The sequence below is a fragment of the Macrobrachium rosenbergii genome, chromosome 46, assembly GCF_040412425.1.
Source record: "Macrobrachium rosenbergii isolate ZJJX-2024 chromosome 46, ASM4041242v1, whole genome shotgun sequence".
Taxonomy (NCBI): Eukaryota; Metazoa; Arthropoda; class Malacostraca; order Decapoda; family Palaemonidae; genus Macrobrachium; species Macrobrachium rosenbergii.
The window spans coordinates 44,347,641-44,356,606 of NC_089786.1; positions in this window are offsets into that span (position 1 = coordinate 44,347,641).

Genomic DNA, 8,966 nt, shown 5'->3' on the forward strand with positions numbered 1-8,966 from the left:
TTCTCTCCAAATTTAATTATGGTCAGTTTCATCCATGTTGCCGATGGAGGGTAATTTATAGTCATTAGCAGCTGGAACACTGTTTTCTCAGCTTCAGCTACAACTTGCACCTTAAATTTAGCAGTATATTTCCTTGCCGATCTTCTATCCATACCAAATAAGGGTATAATGTAAAAAATTATCAGTCCTATTTTGCTTAACATCATTTGTACTGTAACTACAGTAATTGTTTATTACCGTACGATGGTTGAAATACAAGCAAAACGGCTGTTGTTATCCGATTCACAGATAAGCAAAACAACAGTTTCTCGTTCGGTTGTTTATGGCTGTATGCATTTATGCAAGACTATAATGTTACTAACAATACTTTTATCATTCTTTTACTTTTTTTAACTAGAAGATGGGATAAAGAGTTGGAGGAAAAGAAGTTGGTCTATTGTAATTTGGTCTCTCTCGTTGCCTGATTGTATGCTGCTGCCTGTGCCTGCGGGAAATTTAAAAATATTTTATAAATATTGTCGTATCAGTATTAATTGCTAACCTCATTGCAAAAATCAATTATCGTGGCAGACACTACCTGAGTATTTTAACAGTTTTATCACAAAAAAGTGCATTTAGTCATGAAAATGAGATGGAAGTACAGTAATTAGTGAATAAATCTCAGTGAACAGTACCGCTAATGGGCGAACTTTCTGTGAATAATGCGTATAAGCGTTATACGCCCCTTTTACGTATTTTTATTCCTCCACTTTCTTACCTTGGATTATGATCAAGGTATGAGAGAGAAAAAAAAAAAGAATTACAAATAAATAATAAAATCAGAAACCGGTTGTATATTATTCATGTGCAATAAGGCAAAGAGATGAAGAAATTGTTCTTCCTTCAGCATCTAGAATCTGACATAACTTTTTTTTTTTATATCAATATAGTAATAATAATGTTTGAGTAAAATGACTATTTTCTTAGAAAAATTTTACCTGTTTATTTGTACATTATTCCGACAAAAATCTAAACCAGACGATACAGAAGCGAAGGAATCGACGCTGCTTGCCTCTTGTGATGGACTTGATTTGTTAGCATTTAATCAACCTCGTCCTGCCGTAATCTTCCTTTGCTTGCTTTATGTTCTTTCACTTATCATGTAGGTAATTTCAAGTCATTAATATTATTCACGGTCCCCATTACGATACGGAAATCTCCGAAGGAAGGCTGGCGGTCGCTTTTCTCTCCGGACACCCTCGCTGAACGAAAATTTGGGCAGTCGTCCTTTGAGGATTTCCGTATCGTAATGGGAACCGTGAAATGTATTAATGACAGACCTGTCGTGAAAGACCTCAAAATGAAAAAGATACAACAGGATGAGTTGATGCATGCTGACAATCAAAGTCATCTGAAGGCAACGGCATCATTCTTCACTTCTGTCGTGCAGTTTGGCCACTGCTGTCGGAAACTATTTTTAATAAACTAATTTTTGCAGAAAAAATGGTCAGCTATAAACATTATTATTGCTATATTGATAAAAAAGTTATATAAGACTAAGATGATGAAAATTATTTAACTAAATCTCTTTACCTTGTACACATGAATAACTGCTAGCAGTTTCTGTTTTATTGACATTGTATTCTTTTTCTCGCGTCATATTATCAGTAAAAAAGTAAAAATACGTCGGTGAAACCATTAACATTAAAATACGCCCGAAATAGTTGACGTTCGTTATAAACGGTGTTTATGACTAATTTTAATGGTCTATGCGCAAAACAATGCGCCGAACTTGAACTAAACAATCAGATTTTCAATACTGCGCTATATGTGTGTAAGCTTCTCAGCCATGGCCATAACTCACTACTTACAGCTTGACTGCCTGTGTTGTTGGCACTACAGTGATATGAACCCGCACGATACATGGCATATGAAAACCAAAAACTACCCAGGATGAGGCTGCAATTAGGTATGTTTGATGATGAAGGAAGGGGTAATCCCAGCCCCTCAGTAGTCTGAAAACGAACAACGCAGACAGAGAAGGCAAATATTCCCTTTCAATGAATTTTATGCAGAAAAGCAAAAGGCGAGCATGCTGGTAGTAATCAGCGCTTAACAATCATTTGGCTCGTGATGAAACTCTCAATTCTAACACGAAACATTCAGCTATAATCCTTTGAAAATCGGCTAACATCTGTTGATAACGGAAGCAGGTCACTCATAACTCTATCGTTGCTAGGCCGTGATTAATCGGCTGCTGCATGGCTATCGTGATAATTACACAGTGTAAATTCAAAGATGTATTAATTCGATATCAAACGAGAAATTGTGATTGCTGTTACGAATATAAACAAATAATGCCACCCTAAGAAAACCAGTACACACACACACACACACACACACACACACACACACATACTAATATATATATATATATATATATATATATATATATATATATATATATATATATATATATATATATATATATATATATATATAGATATATATATATATATATATATATATATATATATATATATACATATACATATATATATACACACACACACACACACACACACACACATATATATATATATATATATATATATATAACTTATATATATATATATATATATATATATATATATATATATATATATATATATACATATATATATATATATACCTATATATATATATATATATATATTTTCATGATATTTACCTTATGTGCATATATCACTCCTATAGACAATGACATATTTACTTTTTTCATGTATTTATGTTTAATAATAATAATTTGTTAATGTCATATTGAATGACATCAAATCTCAAAAATACTAATAATGCAATAGCATAATAGTATTATTATATTCAATAATGCTATATTGGAAAAAACAATATCTCTTAATAACTATAATATATTTACATGTATCTCCTAGCTTTATTCTTTCAGTTGTCTTGTAAAACAGAAAGAGAGCACTTTGACAAATTATGATATTTCAAACTACAAACTCTTTGTATATCAAAATGTGTTCATGTTGTACATGCGTTATTTAATCACATGCCTCACTGCAAGCTACGTGTCTATTGGCTACGTCATAATGCATTCACTTTGCTGGATGTTATGTTTGCTGCAAGCTGCCCGATACTAGCTACTTTTAATAACGTCTGCTCCCTGCTCTGAGGCTTTTTAACATCTCACCACTATGCTGTGATAACAATTGTTTCATGCCATGGATCTAAATTGTTTCATTCTGTTCTGAATGATGGATTTATTCCCTGTCTCTCTCTCTCATTCCTAATTGAGAGGCGTTACTGGCAGCAAGCCTGTGGTCACTAACTGTGTGCTGAGATCTGTGCGTATTTAATTCCTTAACCTTACTACTAGTGTGTATTGTGTAACTCAACTATAACGCAATTGAAGGTTTTAGTGTATGAAGCTAACGTGAGCTACTTGTGTACATGTTATAACAGATTAGGAAGGTATGATATTAAATTGAAATTACGAGCAGAAATGAAATCATTGACCAATAAATCTGCGTGCACTGTTTGTGTTACGTTGTTCTTTATGACTCACATTTTATGTTTGTGATGTAACATGCCATAGCACATTAAATAAACTAAACAATTGTTGCATCTGTAACATTGCATGTTGTGCATATAACTGACATTGCATATAATTAACATTATGTAATTTCATTTATTGAATACTATTTTAAATGTAGTGATTCTTGGTCATTTAAATTTTATGATAACAAATTGATATTACATGAGGTGAATTTTTATTTCTAATTTATTCGAAATTCATTGATTTGTATTATTTTCAACTAATAGTAAGATTTTTCGAATTGTGATCTAGTGATGTAATTCTAGTTATAAACACGAATCACGAAAATAAATTTTTATCTTCAACATTTTTAGAAAACGTGTTTCGACATTGATCACCGTGAATAGGGTGACGCTGTATGCACTGGTAGTAACATGTTTTTGTTTTAATTTGCAAAATAGTAGTGGCTAATTAAGTTTTTGTTGGTGTTTGCCTGAAGACTGGTTGGTACATACCTCACACATATTCTGACAGACACAATTTGATTTTCAAGTGTTGACTCAAATAATTTTTATTGAGGACTCTGCACCTTTAGAGCACTCGGTCGCCAACAATTAATGTTATGAGAAGTTCAGTATCTGCTTGATAGATGCTGACCACAGATCTTGAATTGAACTTGTGTAATAACCAGTACTGTCGTGACACCAATATTGTTGGTGGCAGGCTGAAGACAAACAAGCTTCTCACTCTGGTTATAGTTGCTACTGGTAGTATTGGACACTTGTTTTGATAGGAAGTGACCACATATTTTTGCTTCATAATGAATGACTAGTTGGTAACTAATGGGTTCGAAGGAGTTTTACAGCAACTCCTTCATCAAGTTATCGAATCAGCCAAACATTTGATCGTTCTTTGCAATAACTTTCTGGAACTATTGATACAGTGTGATGAGCACAAATATTGATGACAAGTGTTGAATGCAACCGAGCTGCGTGAATAAACGACAAAAGAAGAAATCTGTGCTTTGAAAAAGATTGATTAAGCTGAGATGACTGAAAAGAAGAAAATGCAAGCAGAAGAAGAATGAAGAAGAGAAGAAGGAAACGGCAGTAGAAACGAAAGGAAAGAGAAGAAACGAAGAAGAGAAACAGAGAAAGAAGGTAGACTGAAGATTATGAAAATGAGGTGATAAACCCGCTCAAGACCACCTGTAAACACCATCTGACCCTACTCACATTGTTTGATAATGGGAAGTTCGAAGGTACGGCGAATGGTTTTGATCGCTTTGAAAAATGCGAGTATGGGATGACCGAAGAACAAATGGTCGGTCTTTATTGCAGAGTGTTACTCGTGTGAAGTACTCATTGGCATAATAAACTTGTCGTACAAAAAGGCAGATGTAATGATCTTACAATTACCGAATGACCTATTATATTGAAGATTCGAATATACGAAGGGTGTTCGTCTTTCTTGAATTGCTCTTACAAAAATGAAGATGTTTTAAACGTGTTGAAACTGCTTAAAGTCTGTGGACGAGCAGGAAGTTGTGATCCTAGAACATCTTAGAGAATTCTGAACATAAAACGAGAAGGTTAAGCGATAAGCGTTGACGAATTTTAATAATTTCTAGCAGAAAGTATAATGGCGAAATGCCAAACCAACAACAGCACCCCGGGCAGATCTGTCAGGAAATTTCGGGAACATTACAACTGGAAGTCGCTACAGTAACTGCATAATGCAAAGAATAAGTGACACCCTCGGCAATTAAATGTTAAATCATCAATCATCCGGTCGATTTTCAGGCAGATACAAAGAAAGACTTGTGTTGACCTTTACGAAGTATTGGAAAAATGGCGGGTATTATCGAACGCAACGAACAAACCAGTTGATCAAATGATTAAAAAACTGTGGCTTTAAACTTTTACGAAAAGCTGAAGGCTGTGAACTAGTAAGCAGTGTTAACAACAGTGAATGTGACTTTCGAAGCAGTAAATAACAGCAACAGAAACTTTTAAACCATATATCTGTAATTACCCTTTGACAGAAGTAATGTGGTACGACTCAAGCTGTGCGTGACTCTGTACTCAGTAATATTAGTTAAATGGTGCTCACCCACAGAAAGCTAATTGACTGAAAAGTATAGGAAAGGAGTAACTCCCCTTATATGCCGCTTTACATTGACTCTGTGAAACAATGACATATTGATTTGCTGTAGGCTCACTGCTGTTGAGAAAGTGTATCAGGTAATGGCCAGTGATTGTTCTGCTCCTGTGAACAAACAGTTGAGAATCTACAATAACTTTAGAAGAAAGAAAAACCCCACTATTTCAATTAACAACTTTACCAGGAATGCGAAAGCTATGTCTGCAGTGCTCTGAGACACCTGCACCGAAATCGAAATGAAGATCTTGTATTGAAGAACTGTTCGAAAGTGATTTCCTAATCATTGATGTGAAGAATTTCACGAAGAAGGATCTGACGGTATTGAGAAAGAAGACTCCAGTAGTCAAATTACAATGGTGGCAGAAGCAAGTTAACGAATAATGAAGAGTTCAGCGCAATGATCGAAGTATTGAAAGCTAATGAAGAAAGAATCTGTTTGTTTATGTGAGACCGTTGATCGAAGATGCAACAAACCTCTGCCTGTTATTATCGGAAAAGTTGCTTAATGGCGTCGACATAAGGAAATGCCGAATGAAGGTGAATATCATCAATTTTGATTCCTCCCTGAGAAACTGAGACAACGGCTAACATGATCTGGTTTAGAAGGCCGGGAGGCTGTTGAAGAAGGTTATGTTTGCGACCTGAACTACAGGACGAATGAAATTTTGCGGGTGTGTTACGCGTGTGATCTTTGGAAGACCGAATGGCTCGATGAAGCCCCTGCTGGTATGAAGACAGAGGAGAACCGCTTTAGCAAGACAAACAACGATGTGTTAGACCTTCGAAACAAAGAAATGGTAATCTATTAACGTTATTGTGACTCCGGTATTTTTGGTATCTGAAGGCATTCTGTAAAGCCTCAGATGCTGAGGTAATTGCTGAAGTTGGACTGGAATCACCAGAGGTGATAGAGGTGAACACTTCAAGGTATTCGAGCTCAATGATGAACGGTAGAAATAAAAACAACAGTTATCAACAACGCTCATCCAGAACTCAGACGCTGAGTTTCACCAGCGATAGTATGTTAACTAAGTATTGTAATGAATCGAAAAATGGATGCTGATTTACAGCACAATATTATTTGAGATGAGAATGCTTATCAAAAAGCATGGGATGTTCATAAATGAAATGATTTTGAACAGTAAGTGAAGACTATTTAGAAAGTGGAAGAAAACTCAAGGAGTAATAATGAAAAACGGTAAGAGAAATTGAAAATTCTCTTTAAAAGAGCGAAAATAAGTCGAAGAAAATGAGAAATGATAACAAAACTAAGCTAAGCCCAATGTTGAACAACAAATTCTAATGTTCTTACCAGTGTTGCTACCAATATTGGTCTATAGAACAATAGAAGAAGTAAATGATCATTTATGTGATGGCTGAAGAAAAGAAAACTTTTGTTGAAGAAGATCACATGTGAATATTTGGTGCACTGAAGACAAGAAGCTGAGTACAGTCATGCACAAACAACCTATCTAGAGACAATGTTCTTTTACAGCTCAGGAGGCGACAAGATGAGCTATTCTTGTGTGAAAATTTGGAGAAGATAAACTAAAGCATCTGGTGTTACTGAAGTTATTCAAGAGATTTCCTGAAAATTTGCAGATGTCTACAGAGTGCTCTGTCTGTTTCTTTAAAATCCCGAGAAACACTGACTTTATAAACATCTGCACTGTCGAAGATGTTTGAAGAAGTGACTATTTGTTGCAGCATAGTGCTGGGCTTGATTCAAATCGTATAATTCTCCTTGTGTATGATGAAAGAGAGCAGATGGCTGCATTAGAATAAGTACTGATATAAAGAAGCGAACCAACTCGAGTAATGACTTTAAACTGGTATCACCTTTCTTGTGATGTGCAACAATGTGGAGCAAGCCAGGCTGAATGAAACTGTTGAAAGAATATCCAGCAATTCCCCTTGGGCGAATGCTGGCGCATCGGCATTACCAGCACAGACTGTATCTGTTTTGTGATTGTCGATGAGCCACCACCGGCACATTCAACCGGAAATGGTCAGCCAGCTGTACGATGTTTGACCAGTGACTGTTGTACATGGAAGAACGTCTGAAGATGGCCAAGAAGTGTTCCGAAAACTTGAGGCTTTGAGCACTAACAATCAACACAAAAAGTGATTGAAAACTGGCAACCAATGCCTGAATTGAGAGATTGGAAAAACGCTACCGCTCTGGCCAACTGGCCTGAAGGCATCGACCAGGCTACCCCTCACTATGCGAAGAAGGCACCTTCAGAGTACGGGCATGCTTTGGTGGCATTCTGTCAAGCTGCTCGGCCGTAACTCTAACAAACTGTGATCAAGAAAAGCCCGATTGAACTCAGTGAAGGTTAAAGCCATATTGAGCCAGCTCAGCTCGGGCTTTCAATAAAAGTTAGTAAAAGAAGGTGATGCGTAGGCTGTTCTACTTTCAAGCACATCAGTATGTTTTATGTCTTCAGAGATTAACTTTCCAAAGCTATGCACTCAGCTGGTGAAGAAAACATTATCACAGCATTGAAAAGTTGTGTAGTGCCGACCTGGAAATGAAGAAAATTTAATGTAGAATCACAACAATATTCATCAGTAGATGAAAAAATAATAATATGGCTGACAGGTATTTCTTGCCAATGGTGTTATTTCAGGAAGACAATGTCGTAACTTAGTATTCTCCATTGTGAATCGTTAGACAAGCTGAGATAAGCTATCTTCTCCGAGGAAAGGCTTCATGTTACCATATCGTATATCTCCTATATGTGTTTATATTCACTCGTAATGTTATGTTGTAATAATTAATGTCATATTAATTGACATCGAGCTCTCAAAAGTATAGCCAATTTGCGTGCTGTTATTGTTACTGTTTTAATAATGCGCAATTGAAACGAAATATCTTTTCTTGTAGCGATAATATATTTTAAATAATACGAGCATTTCATTCGAATTATATAATTGTAAGAAAAACGCTTTGTTTAAATTTAGCGATATTATTACACTCTTTTGCCGATTAAATACATACGATAAACAGTATTCATATTTATTGTCACGTTATTTAGTCACGTGCGCCACTGCGAAAATATGTCTAATCCCAGCTCACATCACTGTTGCCAGATAACGTTCATTTGGTACTGAGATAACGTAACTGCTAAACTATCACAACATCTGCTTTTACTTGGCACTGCCTCCCTGCTATTTGCATCTGCACTTAAGCTACTTTAGCTATTATGGTGTTTCACGTACTGAATACAAAACTGTTTCATTCTGACTCTGAACCAGTCATTAA